Source organism: Sceloporus occidentalis, unplaced genomic scaffold, assembly GCF_023333645.1.
Source record: "Sceloporus occidentalis isolate IW3139 unplaced genomic scaffold, rSceOcc1.0.p SCAF_129, whole genome shotgun sequence".
Taxonomy (NCBI): Eukaryota; Metazoa; Chordata; class Lepidosauria; order Squamata; family Phrynosomatidae; genus Sceloporus; species Sceloporus occidentalis.
The window spans coordinates 628,525-648,580 of record NW_028317109.1 but is presented as its reverse complement, the minus strand read 5'-3'; the positions used below and the strand labels follow the sequence as shown (position 1 = coordinate 648,580).

Genomic DNA, 20,056 nt, shown 5'->3' with positions numbered 1-20,056 from the left:
TTACTGTGTCTGTGTGTGTCTTACTGTGTCTGTGTGTGTCTCACTGTGTCTGTGTGTGTCTTACTGTGTCTGTGTGTGTCTTACTGTGTCTGTGTGTGTCTTACTGTGTCTGTGTGTGTCTTACTGTGTCTGTGTGTGTCTTACTGCGTGTGTCTTACTGTGTTCATAGCTTATTCAGTTATTGTAATAAATATTTTAGCCCATTTTTTAGCTCAAAATATTTTTTCCTTTTTTTTCTCCTCTAAAATCTAGGTGCGTCTTATCAGCAGGTGCGTCTTATAGAGCGAAAAATACGGTATGCACTCCGAAGCCTTGTTCATTTTGTTCACTTCTGTGCTGTGCTAATAGTTATTCAGGCCTTACTTATTCAAGCACCTCTACCAATGACGTAGGCTTGAATAACTTTATTAAACAGCACATAAGTTAACAAAATGGACAAGGCTTCGGAGTTTGTAGTTTGTAGAGGTCTGGCCCTCTAAAACCATTCCAATTTCTCATGTGGCCCCATGGGAAAATTAATTGCCCACCCCTGCTATAGGGTCATCTTATATTCAGGGTTTTTGTTTTTTTCCTAAATTAATTATTAGATTTTGGGGGGTCGTCTTATAATCGAGCAAATACGGTATATTAAATAACGAAGGGATAGATTTTTGAGATTCAGTAATGGTTAATAAAATATCTGCAAATTAATTCAATTTTAATGTAATTCGTTCAGGTATGGGAAAACCCGCTACATCTCCAGAATGACGTATTTTTGTAGCTAAAGGCTCTAATGCCAGTACATATAATATTGGGGCCGATGGGCACCCCTGTCTTGTTCCATTTGAGATAATAATGTCCTTGGAAACGAATCCTTCATTTAAAACATTATATCTCTGACAAACACAGAAGGAAAGTTTTTGTAGTGTTGCTTTACGATAATGCCAATTTAGTCTGTCAAATGCTTTTTCAGCGTCTAGAGAAAGAATTGCACATGGAATTATTATTTTTTTTCCGAAATCTGAATGACATTAATCAGTTTTCTTGCGTTATCAGATGCTTGTCTACCTTTAATAAAACCTACTTGGTCATTAAGGATTAAAGATGTTAATAGTGGTGTTATCCTGTTTGCTAAAATCTTTGCCAAAATTTTTAGATCAACATTTAACCCCTTCGTGACAAAGGCTGATTTTACTTTTTCTACCCTTCGTGACAATGGCCGTTTTAACATTTCTGCGCTGCTCGTGTTTAGCTGTAATTTTCTTCTTTCCCGTTTACTGAACCCACACACATTAGATATTGTTTTTTTCAGGACAAGAAGGGCTTTCTTTAGATGACATTGGTTTGATTGTATCATATTATTTACTATTAAAAAAAGTATAAAATATGGTGAAAAATTTAGAAAAAAATGACTAAATTTTAGTTGAAAAATCTTTTACTCATCTATAAAAGGTAATAAAAAAACCTGCTAAATAGATTCTACTATTTGTCCTGAGTTTAGAAATACCCAATGTTTTTATGTTTTTTTGCTTTTTTCTACACATTATGGGGCAATAAGTACAGGTAGCGTTTTGCTATTTCAAAGCCATGTTTTCCAAATCTGGTAATTCTTCCCCCCCATGTGCCATTTCGGGTATCTTTGAAGCCGGCCAATGCAATTTACCCCATCAAATCATATATTTTTGAAAACTAGACAGCCCAGGGTATTCCAAATGCTGGTATTTTAACCCTTTCCAAGCACTTATTCTACCATCAGCCTTTGTCAAACTTTATGGTAGTAATTTTTTTGCATTTGTTTTTTCACACACATTTTACTTTAGGTATGAATAAACAGGTTCTGGTATATGTCACTATCAAAAAACACCCCAATGTGTGTTTAGCAACATCTCCTGAGTACAGCGATACCTCACATGAATGATTTTGCCTAGCTGTTTGGGGGCAAAAGGGCCACATTTGGGGCATGCACATTTTTCAATGTTGAACTTTGGCGTTTGGGGATCCACTGCCCATGCCCTATTTGGTACATCTTTGAGCCGGGCCATTTCAGTGTGCCCAATAAAGCTATAAATTTTTGAAAACTAGACACCCCAGGGTATTTCAAATGCTAGTATTTTAACTCTTTCCATGCACCATATCTACCACCAGTCTTTGTCAAACTTTGTGATAGTCATTTTTTTGCATTTGTTTTTTCACACACATTTTACTTTAGGTATGAATAAACAGGTTCTGGTATATGTCACTATCAAAAAACACCCCAATATGTGTTCAGCAACATCTCCTGAGTACAGCGATACCTCTCATGAATGATTTTGCCTGGCTGTTTGGGGGCAAAAGGGCCACATTTGGGGCATGCACATTTTTCAATGTTGAACTTTGGCATTTGGGCATCCACTGCCCATGCCCTATTTGGTACATCTTTGAGCCGGGCCATTTCAGTGTGCCCAACAAAACCATATATTTTTGAAAACTAGACACCCCAGGGTATTTTAAATGCTGGTATTTTAACTCTTTGCATGCACACATTTTACCACCAGCATTTTTTCAAAGTTTGCAGTAGTATTTTTGTGTGTGTATTTTTCCCACACACACCTACTTTATGTATGAATTTACAGCTCCTGGTATATGCCGCTGTCACACGACACCCCAATATGTATTCAGCAACATCTCCTGAGTACAGTGATACCCCACATGCATGGGTTTGTCATTTTTGGGGGAACTAAAAGGCCACATTTGGGACGTGTGCATTTTTCTAATTGGAAATTAGATGTGTGGCCATCCTTCCCTCCGTGTTAATTGGGACCTTGTTGAACCCGGCCAATTCAATTTACCCCATCAAATCATACATTTTTTAAAAGTAGACACCCCATGGGCATTTAATATGCCAGTATTTTAACTCTTTCCATGCGAGAATTGTTTTAAGCTAATATGCTAATTTTAGGACTTGCTCACAAAAATATATTTTTTATATATATATATTTTTTGCCTTTTTTTTTTATTTTTTTAACATTTTTTTTCACCTTGAAGGTTCCCCTGATAGTGACATCAGTGGGAAATTATTTTTACATTTTACTGGTTTTTTACTATTTTTTTTCTAATTATTATTAATTTTATTTTATTTTTAATTTATTTTTTCTAATCACACTGTGATTAGAAAGCTGAGCTCCATTGACTTGCATGGTTAAATGCAGTACCTATATTCAACCTGCAAGTGGAGCCAGAATTCTCTAGAGGGTCTGGAGACCGTCTAGCGAACTTTTTAGACTTTATTGTTTTTCTTTATTGAATTTTCCCGGACCGCCGCCATCTTGCTGATGGCGAAGATCACCGGCAGCTGCGGCTGTGACCGCTCTCCGGAGCGGTCACAGTCCATCCCCCGGTAAGTGTTTGGTGTCGCTGGATGCCTCCTGATCGAGGCATTCCAGCGACACCATTTAAGTTTTTAAAACGGGCGTCCGCCGCCATACAAAGTATGGCGGATGTTGACGCCCCGGGGAGGGGCCAGAGATGGCCCCTTTGTGCCGATAATGGCGTTGCTGAATGCCTCGAGGTCAAGGCATTACAGCAACGCCGTTTCGGTGCAGAAAGCGAAAATAGATCGCTTTCTGCACCCGTTTAATGACGTGCCGGTCCTGGCACGTCATTTGTCGTTATCGACTTGAATTTCCGTGATGTGCCCGGACCGGCAATTGTCATCAAGGGGTTAAAAGAGATTGTGACGGATCGTCCTGTGCCCCAGACTGGACACATCCGCCCGTCAGCTCCTTCCCTCTCCCAGTAAGCGGACACGCTGTGGCTGTCCGAAGAAAGCAGTCACAGACCAGCACTTCCCTCAATCATGAGACAGGACTTCATGCTTTGAGGTTAAAAACAGAACTCTCTTTATTACAAACACACAGAACTTATATACAATCTACATTCACTGTGCACCGAACCCAACCCCCAATCCTATCAGCCACATCCCCTCACAAATCCCATCAGCCACATCCCCTCACAAATCCCATCGGTATACAGGGGATGTATCAGGTGAGGGGATTAAGGGATACAATGGGTTCCCCCACCTGTGTTATCCCCCCTGTAGTGCGGGTGCCATCTGGGCAGACAGGGCTGTGTTGGCTGATTAAGAGCCCCAGCCAGATTATAGGATCGTCTCTTTGAAGGCTGGAGCTGCAGCCACATTCAAACGGTACAAATAAATATAATAATAATAATAACAGTGAAGATCAGACATAGGTTCTTCACATTACTCCCCTCTTGTGCAAACGTCCGGCAGACACAGCCAGATCCCTAACGGATCGGCTTGGGGATGACCGGGCCTCTACTGTCTCTAGTCCTGCGGGGTAGGGAGAGCGGGCGTGCGGCTTCTGGGGCACCCTGGCAGCCCCATGTCAGTCACCCGGGCTCCTAGGCCTGGCCCGTAGTCAAAGGGTAAGAGGCCAGCCCAGAAGCCTCTCCAGTGGGCAGCCCTCTTTAGTCTCCTCTGCAGGCATGGGAGACCTTTCTCCAGGGCTTCCTTTCCCCTCTGGGCACTCAGCCCAGACTCGGCTCCCTCCCAACCTGATGGAACCCTCCCATGGTTACCCTGACTACGGGCTTGTCCCGAGTCAGCTCCACATTCCCCCACCCAAACAACAAGAGCCCACTCCAAAGCAGCAGCAGTTTCACTTACCCCTACCTGGCTCTCCGAGCTGGGGCTCGTTTTGCCCACTGGACCATGCCGCTGGGGAGGAGTGCCGGTTTCCCTTCCTCCCATAATTGGTGACAGCCGCTGGGGAGGGTCGCCGCCTGCGCCCCCTCCCGGATGCTCGTGCTGGGGAGCGCCAGATAATGGGGGTGTAAGCAGTGCAGGGCAGAGGTCAGCGACTCTCTGCCCGGTTGCCAGTGCTTCTGCTGGTGCAGGGAACGGTGCTGGGCAGAGAACAGCGTCACTCTGCCTTGTAGCCAGCGCTTCCGCTGGTGGTTCCCTGCTAGCAGGTGGGGACCCTTCGCTGTGGGGCGGGCAGAGGCCAGCAGCACTCTGCCCTGTTGCCGGCGTTTCAGCCAGAGCGAGGATTGCTGGTGCAGGACAGAGGTCAGTGACGCTCTGCCCGGTTGCCAGTGCTTCTGCTGGTGCAGGGAACGTTGCTGGGCAGAGAACAGCGTCACCCTGCCTTGTGGCCAGCTCTTCCGCTGGTGGTTCCATGCTAGCAGGTTGGGACCCTTCGCTGTGGGGCGGGCAGAGGCCAGCAGCACTCTGCCCTGTTGCTGGCGTTTCAGCCAGAGCGAGGATTGCTGGTGCAGGACAGAGGTCAGCGACTCTCTCTCCGGGTGCCAGCACTTCTGGTTGGTCCTCGTTAGCCGGCGGGTACACTGTGCTGGGGGATGAGCAGAGGCCAGCAGCACTCTGCCCCGTGGCCGGCTCTTCTGCCGGTCTGGCATTTTGCGGTGCTGGGCAGAGGATCGCGTCGCACTGCTCTGGTGGGTCCCTGCTAGCAGGCAGGGACCTTTCACTGTGGGGGGGGCAGAGGCCAGTGGCACTCTGCCCCGCTGCCGGCGCTTCAGCCGGAGCAGGAGGGGCGCATGGTGCTGGGCAGAGAACAGCGTCCCTCTGCCCTGTTGTTGGCGCTTCTGCCGCCTCTAGTGGAAACCCATAGACTGCTGCCTCAAATTCCGGCGACTGCATGCGGTCCATAATCGCCCGGAAGACTTCCTCCCAAAAGTGATTGCCCACTTTCACCTCTTTGGGCTCTGGCTGCAATACCAGGGGCAGAGTGGCTGAACCTTCAAGTCCGGAGGCTTGCCAATTACAGTGAGCGGCCTCCGGAGCTCGCTCTGTGACATCTGTCGGCTCACACTGCAGGGCGTAGCGCCCCTCGAACAGCGCCAAGTATTCTGCCTCAAGGCACCATTCTCTGTCTACTAGTCTCTCAAGGTCTTGGCTGAGTTCACTTGTTGCAGTGGGCGGCAGGGCTCTCCGGCGCTTGTCACTAATGTCCCACCATCGGTCCATGTTGCCATTGCCAAAGACATCCCTTTCCTCGAATGCCTCCCACAACAGGCCAGGCCCACCAACATCCATCCCTTCCGGAGAATGGGGCTTTCTGGATTTTCGCTGTGGGCCTCGGGCTTCCCAGTATATGGCTCGGTACTCCTCTTCGAGCCCAATCTCCTGTCGGATCAGCTTCTCTAGCTCTGCAACCTCACCTGGAGACGCAGGTCCCCCGAACAAGTAGAGCCTCCCATTCACCTGGTCCCTGATTCGTTGTTCTAGGGTGGGCAGATGTGTACCTTGGTGGGCGCTCCACTTTTCTAGGGCCGCTCTCCATCCCACGAGCCGGGCTCGGGTCCGTCTCTCAAACTCCCATACTGGAGTCTCCGATTCGAGGGTCTCATCTCCCCTCCAAGTCACCCCGCATCCCGGTGACTGTTCAATCCACTCCATCTGTGGATCCGTTTGGCTCTTCCTCGCCAGGGTATAACTTTGTTCTGCGGCTAGTTGCTTTGGTCCGCTCTGGTCTGGAAGGAGTAGATCCCACCGCTTGCCACCAATGTGACGGATCGTCCTGTGCCCCAGACTGGACACATCCGCCCGTCAGCTCCTTCCCTCTCCCAGTAAGCGGACACGCTGTGGCTGTCCGAAGAAAGCAGTCACAGACCAGCACTTCCCTCAATCATGAGACAGGACTTCATGCTTTGAGGTTAAAAACAGAACTCTCTTTATTACAAACACACAGAACTTATATACAATCTACATTCACTGTGCACCGAACCCAACCCCCAATCCTATCAGCCACATCCCCTCACAAATCCCATCAGCCACATCCCCTCACAAATCCCATCGGTATACAGGGGATGTATCAGGTGAGGGGATTAAGGGATACAATGGGTTCCCCCACCTGTGTTATCCCCCCTGTAGTGCGGGTGCCGTCTGGGCAGACAGGGCTGTGTTGGCTGATTAAGAGCCCCAGCCAGATTATAGGATCGTCTCTTTGAAGGCTGGAGCTGCAGCCACATTCAAACGGTACAAATAAATATAATAATAATAATAACAGTGAAGATCAGACATAGGTTCTTCACAGAGATATTGCTCTGTAATTAGCACATTCATCAGTAGATTTACCACCTTGGCACTAGATAATAAGTCTGTTATCACCCTGTTTGAATAAGAAGTCATATTGCATTTATATAAAAGATGCTGCTGACTTTCCAGAAAATTGCAAAATAAAAGAAGTTTTAAAGGGCAATATCATGAAAAATCTAAAACCACACAAAGCACTATTATTATGGTCTTGCTACGAATTTATTAGACTAATAACAAGTTAATAACTAATATAACTAATAACAATAACTAATAACAATAACTAATAACAAGTTATGCAGAGCCCTGCATAGAGATGATCTGTGTCATCAGAGTCTCAGAACACTAAGCAAATTGTCCACTCCGATCACTTCAATCCATCCTCAGCCACTCAGGTTATCGTTCTCCTTCCTCTCAGCCAGCAGATCCGCAAAGGTCTGGGCAAAATACACCGGGTCCTCGTTGATCTTGAGCATAAATCTATGTTGGTAATTAATAAACCGAGTGTTTTAAATGGGGTAACCGTTTGAATTTAAAATAATTCAGGACACAAACTAGCTGTCCACTCCCGTGTTTTCAATGCTATATTAGATGATTCCAGAGTACATTTTACACTGGGGCGAAGATGTTTTGGAAGCCATAACAGTTCTTCAGGTTTATAAGAAATTAACATATTATTCTCTAAATCAACCCAACCAATTTGACCTGGAGGGGAAAGAAACAAAATAGCCTGTGCTAAAAGTACTGCTTTATGAAAAATATCTAAATCCAGAAGGCCTAGTCCACCCAAATCAACAGGTATTCTTAATAAGTTATCTGCTATTCTATTTTTTTTCCTTGGTTAATAAATGTGTTTACATCTTTTTGATACTTTAATAAAGTAGCTTTAGATATATGTAGAGGGATCATTGGAAAAATGTATAATCATTTTGGAAAAGCTGTGATTTTAAAAGCAGCTATTCGACCCAACCAGGATAAGTTATTCGTGGCTCATGAATTAAAGTCTTTTTTAATGTCTACCCACAGTTCAGATAGGTTTGCTGGAATCATTTCTTTCATGGTATTAGTCAGTTTTATCCCTAAATACTCTATATAGTGCATTTTCCAGAGAAAATCATATTGTTGTTTCCGAGTATTTATCGTACTTTGTGGCAGATTTAATGTCATAGCTTGAGTTTTTTTAGTATTCATTTTATGGTATGATATTTCACTATAGTTTTCTAATACCGTATTTGCTCGATTATAAGACGAGGTTTTTTTCAGAGCAAATGCTCTGAAAAATACCCCTCGTCTTATAATCGAGGTCGTCTTGTAATCAGACCTCAAAAAAATGTCCGCTGGGGCCAGGCTGCTTACCGGTGCTTTGGTCGCGAGCAGCGTCTCTTCTGCTAGCAGCAGGAGAACAGGAAGCTAGCAGAGTGTCACATAACTCTGCCTCCCCCCTCCTTCCTCTGGGGGCGGGGCCAGAGAAGTTGCTCGCACAGCCGGGCCCCTGCAGAAGTCTTCGAATGAGATCTGTAGTTCAGGTAAGGGGGTGGGGGAGGGTTTTTGAGCAAGTATGTGTGATTAATGGAATGAATGAGTATTTAAATGTTTGTGAATGAGTGTGTGTGTGTCTGTGATAGCATGGATGTGTAAGGGGGGTGGTGGTGGTAGCATGGCACAGGGAGGCTGTACTCACACTCCTATCATCCCCAGGTTCCAGCATGTACTGGCTGCCTTGGCTTGATAGGAGTGTGATTGCTGTTAGCAGTTATATATATATATATATATACCTCCAGAAATGCCTTTTAACCCCCTATATGCCACTCTGCCCCATGATATGCCTTTTAACCCCCTATATGCCACTCTGGCATATAGGGGGTTAAAAGGCATATCATGGGGAAGAGTAGCATATAGGAGGGTATAAGACATTTCTGGAGGCAGAGTGGCATATAGAGGGTTAAAAGGCACATCATGGGGCAGAGTGGCAAATAGGGGGGGTATAAGGCATTTCTGGGGGCAGAGTGGCAACCCTGGGGGCAGATGTGCATAACTGGGGAGACAGGTTGGCAAATAAAAAAATATATATTTTTCTCAATCATAGCTTTTATTAAATATGAAAAAATTGTTTACATGAATTAATATTTACTGGTAAAACTTTTTTTCCTATAGGGTCATCTTATATTCAGGCTTTTTGTTTTTTTCCTAAATTAATATTTAGATTTTGGGGGGTCGTCTTATAATCGAGCAAATACTGTATATTAAATAACGAAGGGATAGATTTTTGAGATTCAGTAATGGTTAAAAAAATCTGCAAATAAATTAAATTTTAATGTAATTCGTTCAGGTATGGGAAAACCCGCTACATCTCCAGAATGACGTATTTTTGTAGCTAAAGGCTCTAATGCCAGTACATATAATATTGGGGCCGATGGGCACCCCTGTCTTGTTCCATTTGAGATAATAATGTCCTTGGAAACGAATCCTTCATTTAAAACATTTGCTATTGGGGAAGAGTACATTGCCATTATATCTCTGACAAACACAGAAGGAAAGCCACATTTTTGTAGTGTTGCTTTACGATAATGCCAATTTAGTCTGTCAAATGCTTTTTCAGCATCTAGAGAAAGAATTGCACATGGAATTATTAATTTTTTTCCGAAATCTGAATGACATTAATCAGTTTTCTTGCGTTATCAGATGCTTGTCTACCTTTAATAAAACCTACTTGGTCATTAAGGATTAAAGATGTTAATAGTGGTGTTATCCTGTTTGCTAAAATCTTTGCCAAAATTTTTAGATCCACATTTAAGAGATATTGCTCTGTAATTAGCACATTCATCAGTAGCTTTACCACCTTGGCACTAGATAATAAGTCTGTTATCGCCCTGTTTGAATAAGAAGTCATATTGCATTTATATAAAAGATGCTGCTGACTTTCCAGAAAATTGCAAAATAAAAGAAGTTTTAAAGGGCAATATCATGAAAAATCTAAAACCACACAAAGCACTATTATTATGGTCTTGCTACGAATTTATTAGACTAATAACAAGTTAATAACTAATATAACTAATAACAATAACTAATAACAAGTTATGCAGAGCCCTGCATAGGGATGATCTGTGTCATCAGAGTCTCAGAACACTAAGCAAATTGTCCACTCCGATCACTTCAATCCATCCTCAGCCACTCAGGTTATCGTTCTCCTTCCTCTCAGCCAGCAGATCCGCAAAGGTCTGGGCAAAATACACCGGGTCCTCGTTGATCTTGAGCATTTTGGAGCTCATAAGATCGATGATGGCAAGAGAGACTCGATGCTTTAGCACCGGCGACAGATAAACTCCCCCAAACATTTCAGCAGCTCGCTGGTTGAAGCCCGCAAGGATTTGGGAGGCGTAGGGGTCTGGGTGGAGGCGTCCGGTTTCTGCTTCCGGTTTGAGAAGAATGGCCTCTTCTTCGTGGATTTCCCATGATCGTGTCCCTGAGAGCCTTTACGAGGGAGGCACGAGGCAACGCACTCCCCATGATTGGTGAACCTGGATAAAAAAAACATAAACAAAACAACATAAGATTCTGTTTAATAAATGACAAACAATCAAACTCATCCATTACTAAGAAATGTTCTCCTATGATATGGAATAAATACCAAAATGTAAAAGCCGTCGATTCCTCTGATTCCATCTAATTAATCATATCATCAGTAATCATATAATGGGGTCTTTCAGTCCCTGAGCAGATGACCTTCCTAATGTTTTGCTCAAATATTCATTTCTTGGGAATATTTGGAAACCAACACATTATCAACAAAGATCTGGCTTATGGTGGATACAGATATTATTACTATATTGCCAGTACCTGTCCATCAGACGCAGGACCTACCTTCAGATATCACCGGATGCTTCTATGAAAACGGAAAAATCGAGTTCTTCCAGTCGTTTGGTAAAAGATAAGATTTCCTCTAAAACCACTAATCCAACACTCTTTGTGTGATGTCTTGGACAGTCAACTATTATTATGGTCTTGTTACAAACGTATTAGACTAGTAACAAGTTACGCAGAGCCCTGCATAGGGATGATCTGTGTCATCAGAGTCTCAGAACACTAAGCTAATTGTCCACTCCGATCACTCCAATCCATCCTCAGCCACTCAGGTTATCGTTCTCCTTCCTCTCAGCCAACAGATCCGCAAAGGTCTGGGCAAAATACACCGGGTCCTCGTTGATCTTGAGCATTTTGGAGCTCATAAGATCGATGACGGCAAGGCATCTCTTCCAGAAAAAACGCCTCGTGAAGCCCTCCACCTTGAATAGTTCAGAAGGGTACGTGGTGGCACTCCCCATGTAAGAGCAGGTGACATACGCGCAGAGCATCACTTCTGCCTCCAACTCTTCCTCGTTCTCCAGTTCTGATGAGATCACCTCACGGCACAGCATGTACAGAAATATCACGCTGGCCGGGGATAAGAAGCGGTTCTCGTCCCATCTACGCAAGTCGCCGTCCAGATGTTTAAGCCAGTAGACCGGGTCCAGGGGAGAGAGAGACTCGATGCTTTGGCACCGGCGACAGATAAACTCCCCCAAACATTTCAGCAGCTCGCTGGTTGAAGCTCGCAAGACTGTGAATTTGGGAGGCGTAGGGGTCTGGGTGGAGGCGTCCCGTTTCTGCTTCCGGTTTGAGAAGAATGGCCTCTTCTTCATGGGTTTCCCATGATCGTGTCCCTGAGAGCCTTTACGAGGGAGGCACGAGGCCAACGCACTCCCCATGATTGATGAACCTTCAGATATCACCGGATGCTTCTATGAAAACGGAAAAATCGAGTTCTTCCAGTCGTTTGATAGAAGATAAGATTTCCTCTAAAATCACTAAACCAACACTCTTTGTGTGACGTCTTGGACAGTCTGCACAAGGAATGATTCGGTTCACCTGCGCTCCTGCCGTTCTAGGGAATCTTCATTATGACATCACAATTACTGCACAGATTGCATCACTCTTTGTGACATCACAATTACTGCACAGATTGCATCACTCTTTATGACATCAGCAGATAGCCCGACCAGGCTGCTTCCTACCCCAGTATATTTACACATCTGTTATGGAAACAGTCTCTTTCGGTTTGTAAGATAGGAGTTTATTTCTGTCCATACTGTCTACTGTAAACATATCCATTTCTAAAGTGTCAGTATTGTACCCCTTTTCTTCGAATCTCCCTTTTAAAACTGACGCTTGTTCAGAGAAGGTTTCTCTATCACTGCAATTCCTTCTCAATCTTTGAAATTGTCCCTTTGGTACGTTTGTGAGCCACAGTGAATAGTGGCAGCTTTCAAGTGAGATACAGCCATTTATATCCACGGGTTTACAAAAACTATTATTATTATGGTCTTGTTACAATTGTATTAGACTGGTAACATGTGTGGCGAATATACAATGTTAAAATACATATATAATAACATATAAAATAGTATACAATGACTCAACAGTCATGCGTCTGGGTTTAGATATAAAAAAAAAACAGAACCTGACGCGTTTTGCCACTGAATATCACATTTGTGATATTCCTAAGGGAGAGGGATTGATAATAAAGGTTCCTTACCTCGGTTACTCATAAAAGAAATGAATTACGGAGACCAGAACTTGGTATTTTGGGATCCTTCTTTTTTGTCAGACTTAATGTTTGTTTCATGTGTCTGTCTCCTATATTAGGGTGAAATGTTTTTTGTATCCTGTGGGTATTTACAAAGGATAATTATACCGAGATCTTTTAACATCTCTCTCTTTTTTCCCTTTTTCCTTTCTTTTTCTTTACACGTCAAATCTTACCTGCTAAAATAGAGAGTAGCGGGGTGTATCCGGTTTATGCCTCTGCAGGTGTCAAGAAGAAAAGAATTTCAGTTTTTTTTTAATGTGATGGTTATTTCTTAGAATTCCTCTGATGTTCTTGCGCATATCATGCGTTCCGGTGAAGGGTTTGTTTTTTTTCGAGTTTACGTAGAGGGTTAATCCCGCGGTGATATCAGGAAAGGCTTCTTCCAGGTTGCAAATACGAAAATACGTGTGGGAATGCTACAACTGGGGCCTTTTTATAAGAAGGGGAAAGCAGCGAGTGTCCCCATTTAACTGATAACAGGTGGAAGCTTAATGTTCTGGTGTTAATATTTGGGGAATCCATATAACCAATATATTTTTCTGTAATAATGTGGTTTTAAGCGGCGACAAAGTTATGATGTGCCCTACACCGGGACACCGTTTCTGTTGTGTTATGTTTTTGTTGTGCACGTTTAAATGAATCTTTTTTTTTTTTTATTGATTTGTACCAGGTGTATATACATTTATCATTTTTATTACCTATTTGTAACAGATCCGAATAAATTGATAAACAATGTCTTATTCGTAAATATACATAAAATTGCTGATATGGTATACCCCAAATCTGATGTAATTGTTCAAATGATAAAAAGGTATTCCCATGAAACAAAGCATTAACCCATTTTATTCCTTTTGCATAACAAATGGATAAATCTATGTTGGGAATTAATAAACCGAGTGTTTTAAATGGGGTAACCGTTTGAATTTAAAATAATTCAGGACACAAACTAGCTGTCCACTCCCGTGTTTTCAATGCTATATTAGATGGTTCCAGAGTACATTTTACACTGGGGCGAAGATGTTTTGGAAGCCATAACAGTTCTTCAGGTTTATAAGAAATTAACATATTATTCTCTAAATCAACCCAACCAATTTGACCTGGAGGGGAAAGAAACAAAATAGCCTGTGCTAAAAGTACTGCTTTATGAAAAATATCTAAATCCAGAAGGCCTAGTCCACCCAAATCAACAGGTATTCTTAATAAGTTATCTGCTATTCTATTTTTTTTCCTTGGTTAATAAATGTGTTTACATCTTTTTGATACTTTAATAAAGTAGCTTTAGATATATGCAGAGGGATCATTCGAAAAATGTATAATCATTTTGGAAAAGCTGTGATTTTAAAAGCAGCTATTCGACCCAACCAGGATAATTTATTTATGGCTCATGAATTAAAGTCTTTTTTTAATGTCTACCCACAGTTCAGATAGGTTTGCTGGAATCATTTGTTTCATGGTATTAGTCCGTTTTATCCCTAAATACTCTATATAGTGCATTTTCCAGAGAAAATCATATTGTTGTTTCAGAGTATTTATCGTACTTTGTGGCAGATTTAATGTCATAGCTTGAGTTTTTTTAGTATTCATTTTATGGTATGATATTTCACTATAGTTTTCTAATACCGTATTTGCTCGATTATAAGATGAGGTTTTTTTCAGAGCAAATGCTCTGAAAAATACCCCTCGTCTTATAATCAAGGTCGTCTTGTAATCAGACCTCAAAAAAATGTCCGCTGGGGCCAGGCTGCTTACCGGTGCTTTGGTCGCGAGCAGCGTCTCTGCTACTAGCAGCAGGAGAACAGGAAGCTAGCAGAGTGTCACATAACTCTGTCTCCCCCTCCTTCCTCTGGGGGCGGGGCCAGAGAATTTGCTCGCACAGCCGGGCCCCTGCAGAAGCCTTCGAGTGAGATCTGTAGTTCAGGTAAGGGGGTGGGGGAGGGTTTTTGAGCAAGTATGTGTGATTAATGGAATGAATGAGTATTTAAATGTTTGTGAATGAGTGTGTGTGTCTGTGATAGCATGGATGTGTAAGGGGGGTGGTGGTGGTAGCATGGCATAGGGAGGCTGTACTCACACTCCTATCATCCCCAGGTTCCAGCATGTACTGGCTGCCTTGGCTTGATAGGAGTGTGAATGCTGTTAGCAGTTATATATATATACCTCCAGAAATGCCTTTTAACCACCTATATGCCACTCTGCCCCATGATATGCCTTTTAACCCCCTATATGCCACTCTGGCATATAGGGGGTTAAAAGGCATATCATGGGGAAGAGTAGCATATAGGAGGGTATAAGACATTTCTGGAGGCAGAGTGGCATATAGAGGGTTAAAAGGCACATCATGGGGCAGAGTGGCAAATAGGGGGTTTAAGGCATTTCTGGGGGCAGAGTGGCAACCCTGGGGGCAGATGTGCATAACTGGGGGGACAGGTTGGCAAATAAAAGGAAATAAAAAAATATATATTTTTCTCAATCATAGCTTTTATTAAATATGAAAAAATTGTTTACATGAATTAATATTTACTGGTAAAACTTTTTTTCCTATAGGGTCATCTTATATTCAGGGTTTTTGTTTTTTTCCTAAATTAATTATTAGATTTTGGGGGGTCGTCTTATAATCGAGCAAATACGGTATATTAAATAACGAAGGGATAGATTTTTGAGATTCAGTAATGGTTAATAAAATATCTGCAAATTAATTCAATTTTAATGTAATTCGTTCAGGTATGGGAAAACCCGCTACATCTCCAGAATGACGTATTTTTGTAGCTAAAGGCTCTAATGCCAGTACATATAATATTGGGGCCGATGGGCACCCCTGTCTTGTTCCATTTGAGATAATAATGTCCTTGGAAACGAATCCTTCATTTAAAACATTATATCTCTGACAAACACAGAAGGAAAGTTTTTGTAGTGTTGCTTTACGATAATGCCAATTTAGTCTGTCAAATGCTTTTTCAGCGTCTAGAGAAAGAATTGCACATGGAATTATTATTTTTTTTCCGAAATCTGAATGACAATCAGTTTTCTTGCGTTATCAGATGCTTGTCTACCTTTAATAAAACCTACTTGGTCATTAAGGATTAAAGATGTTAATAGTGGTGTTATCCTGTTTGCTAAAATCTTTGCCAAAATTTTTAGATCAACATTTAACCCCTTCGTGACAAAGGCTGATTTTACTTTTTCTACCCTTCGTGACAATGGCCGTTTTAACATTTCTGCGCTGCTCGTGTTTAGCTGTAATTTTCTTCTTTCCCGTTTACTGAACCCACACACATTAGATATTGTTTTTTTCAGGACAAGAAGGGCTTTCTTTAGATGACATTGGTTTGATTGTATCATATTATTTACTATTAAAAAAAGTATAAAATATGGTGAAAAATTTAGAAAAAAATGACTAAATTTTAGTTGAAAAATCTTTTACTCATCTATAAAAGGTAATAAAAAAACCTGCTAAATAGGTAGTCCTATTTGTCCTGAGTTTAGAAATACCCAATGTTTTTATGTTTTTTTGCTTTTTTCTGCACGTTATGGAGCAATAAGTACAGGTAGCGTTTTGCTATTTCAAAGCCATGTTTTCCAAATCTGGTAATTCTTCCCCCCATGTGCCATTTCGGGTATCTTTGAAGCCGGCCAATGCAATTTACCCCATCAAATCATATATTTTTGAAAACTAGACAGCCCAGGGTATTCCAAATGCTGGTATTTTAACCCTTTCCAAGCACTTATTCTACCATCAGCCTTTGTCAAACTTTATGGTAGTATTTTTTTTGCATTTGTTTTTTCACACACATTTTACTTTAGGTATGAATAAACAGGTTCTGGTATATGTCACTATCAAAAAACACCCCAATATGTGTTTAGCAACATCTCCTGAGTACAGCGATACCTCACATGAATGATTTTGCCTGGCTGTTTGGGGGCAAAAGGGCCACATTTGGGGCATGCACATTTTTCAATGTTGAACTTTGGCGTTTGGGGATCCACTGCCCATGCCCTATTTGGTACATCTTTGAGCCGGGCCATTTCAGTGTGCCCAATAAAGCTATAAATTTTTGAAAACTAGACACCCCAGGGTATTTCAAATGCTAGTATTTTAACTCTTTCCATGCACCATATCTACCACCAGTCTTTGTCAAACTTTGTGATAGTCATTTTTTTGCATTTGTTTTTTCACACACATTTTACTTTAGGTATGAATAAACAGGTTCTGGTATATGTCACTATCAAAAAACACCCCAATATGTGTTCAGCAACATCTCCTGAGTACAGCGATACCTCTCATGAATGATTTTGCCTGGCTGTTTGGGGGCAAAAGGGCCACATTTGGGGCATGCACATTTTTCAATGTTGAACTTTGGCATTTGGGCATCCACTGCCCATGCCCTATTTGGTACATCTTTGAGCCGGGCCATTTCAGTGTGCCCAACAAAACCATATATTTTTGAAAACTAGACACCCCAGGGTATTTTAAATGCTGGTATTTTAACTCTTTGCATGCACACATTTTACCACCAGCATTTTTTCAAAGTTTGCAGTAGTATTTTTGTGTGTGTATTTTTCCCACACACACCTACTTTATGTATGAATTTACAGCTCCTGGTATATGCCGCTGTCACACGACACCCCAATATGTATTCAGCAACATCTCCTGAGTACAGTGATACCCCACATGCATGGGTTTGTCATTTTTGGGGGAACTAAAAGGCCACATTTGGGACGTGTGCATTTTTCTAATTGGAAATTAGATGTGTGGCCATCCTTCCCTCCGTGTTAATTGGGACCTTGTTGAACCCGGCCAATTCAATTTACCCCATCAAATCATACATTTTTTAAAAGTAGACACCCCATGGGCATTTAATATGCCAGTATTTTAACTCTTTCCATGCGAGAATTGTTTTAAGCTAATATGCTAATTTTAGGACTTGCTCACAAAAATATATTTTTTATATATATATATTTTTTGCCTTTTTTTTTTATTTTTTTAACATTTTTTTTCACCTTGAAGGTTCCCCTGATAGTGACATCAGTGGGAAATTATTTTTACATTTTACTGGTTTTTTACTATTTTTTTTCTAATTATTATTAATTTTATTTTATTTTTAATTTATTTTTTCTAATCACACTGTGATTAGAAAGCTGAGCTCCATTGACTTGCATGGTTAAATGCAGTACCTATATTCAACCTGCAAGTGGAGCCAGAATTCTCTAGAGGGTCTGGAGACCGTCTAGCGAACTTTTTAGACTTTATTGTTTTTCTTTATTGAATTTTCCCGGACCGCCGCCATCTTGCTGATGGCGAAGATCACCGGCAGCTGCGGCTGTGACCGCTCTCCGGAGCGGTCACAGTCCATCCCCCGGTAAGTGTTTGGTGTCGCTGGATGCCTCCTGATCGAGGCATTCCAGCGACACCATTTAAGTTTAGGAGGCGATCGTTGATCGCCTCCTAAACGCTTTTAAAACGGGCGTCCGCCGCCATACAAAGTATGGCGGATGTTGACGCCCCGGGGAGGGGCCAGAGATGGCCCCTTTGTGCCGATAATGGCGTTGCTGAATGCCTCGAGGTCAAGGCATTACAGCAACACCGTTTCGGTGCAGAAAGCGAAAATAGATCGCTTTCTGCACCCGTTTAATGACGTGCCGGTCCTGGCACGTCATTTGTCGTTATCGACTTGAATTTCCGTGATGTGCCCGGACCGGCAATTGTCATCAAGGGGTTAAAAGAGATTGTGACGGATCGTCCTGTGCCCCAGACTGGACACATCCGCCCGTCAGCTCCTTCCCTCTCCCAGTAAGCGGACACGCTGTGGCTGTCCGAAGAAAGCAGTCACAGACCAGCACTTCCCTCAATCATGAGACAGGACTTCATGCTTTGAGGTTAAAAACAGAACTCTCTTTATTACAAACACACAGAATTTATATACAATCTACATTCACTGTGCACCGAACCCAACCCCCAATCCTATCAGCCACATCCCCTCACAAATCCCATCAGCCACATCCCCTCACAAATCCCATTGGTATACAGGGGATGTATCAGGTGAGGGGATTAAGGGATACAATGGGTTCCCCCACCTGTGTTATCCCCCCTGTAGTGCGGGTGCCGTCTGGGCAGACAGGGCTGTGTTGGCTGATTAAGAGCCCCAGCCAGATTATAGGATCGTCTCTTTGAAGGCTGGAGCTGCAGCCACATTCAAACGGTACAAATAAATATAATAATAATAATAACAGTGAAGATCAGACATAGGTTCTTCACATTACTCCCCTCTTGTGCAAACGTCCGGCAGACACAGCCAGATCCCTAACGGATCGGCTTGGGGATGACCGGGCCTCTACTGTCTCTAGTCCTGCGGGGTAGGGAGAGCGGGCGTGCGGCTTCTGGGGCACCCTGGCAGCCCCATGTCAGTCACCCGGGCTCCTAGGCCTGGCCCGTAGTCAAAGGGTAAGAGGCCAGCCCAGAAGCCTCTCCAGTGGGCAGCCCTCTTTAGTCTCCTCTGCAGGCATGGGAGACCTTTCTCCAGGGCTTCCTTTCCCCTCTGGGCACTCAGCCCAGACTCGGCTCCCTCCCAACCTGATGGAACCCTCCCATGGTTACCCTGACTACGGGCTTGTCCCGAGTCAGCTCCACATTCCCCCACCCAAACAACAAGAGCCCACTCCAAAGCAGCAGCAGTTTCACTTACCCCTACCTGGCTCTCCGAGCTGGGGCTCGTTTTGCCCACTGGACCATGCCGCTGGGGAGGAGTGCCGGTTTCCCTTCCTCCCATAATTGGTGACAGCCGCTGGGGAGGGTCGCCGCCTGCGCCCCCTCCCGGATGCTCGTGCTGGGGAGCGCCAGATAATGGGGGTGTAAGCAGTGCAGGGCAGAGGTCAGCGACTCTCTGCCCGGTTGCCAGTGCTTCTGCTGGTGCAGGGAACGGTGCTGGGCAGAGAACAGCGTCACTCTGCCTTGTAGCCAGCGCTTCCGCTGGTGGTTCCCTGCTAGCAGGTGGGGACCCTTCGCTGTGGGGCGGGCAGAGGCCAGCAGCACTCTGCCCTGTTGCCGGCGTTTCAGCCAGAGCGAGGATTGCTGGTGCAGGACAGAGGTCAGTGACGCTCTGCCCGGTTGCCAGTGCTTCTGCTGGTGCAGGGAACGTTGCTGGGCAGAGAACAGCGTCACCCTGCCTTGTGGCCAGCTCTTCCGCTGGTGGTTCCATGCTAGCAGGTTGGGACCCTTCGCTGTGGGGCGGGCAGAGGCCAGCAGCACTCTGCCCTGTTGCTGGCGTTTCAGCCAGAGCGAGGATTGCTGGTGCAGGACAGAGGTCAGCGACTCTCTCTCCGGGTGCCAGCACTTCTGGTTGGTCCTCGTTAGCCGGCGGGTACACTGTGCTGGGGGATGAGCAGAGGCCAGCAGCACTCTG

The 20,056-nt window shown here is 43.6% G+C and overlaps 1 protein-coding gene across 1 annotated transcript in view; it reads left to right on the top strand.

The window, feature by feature from the left end:
- Positions 1 to 20,056, top strand: part of LOC149281661 (ALK tyrosine kinase receptor-like) — a 168,188-nt gene that overhangs the window by 67,579 nt on the left and 80,553 nt on the right. The gene's annotated exons all lie outside the window — the stretch shown is intronic.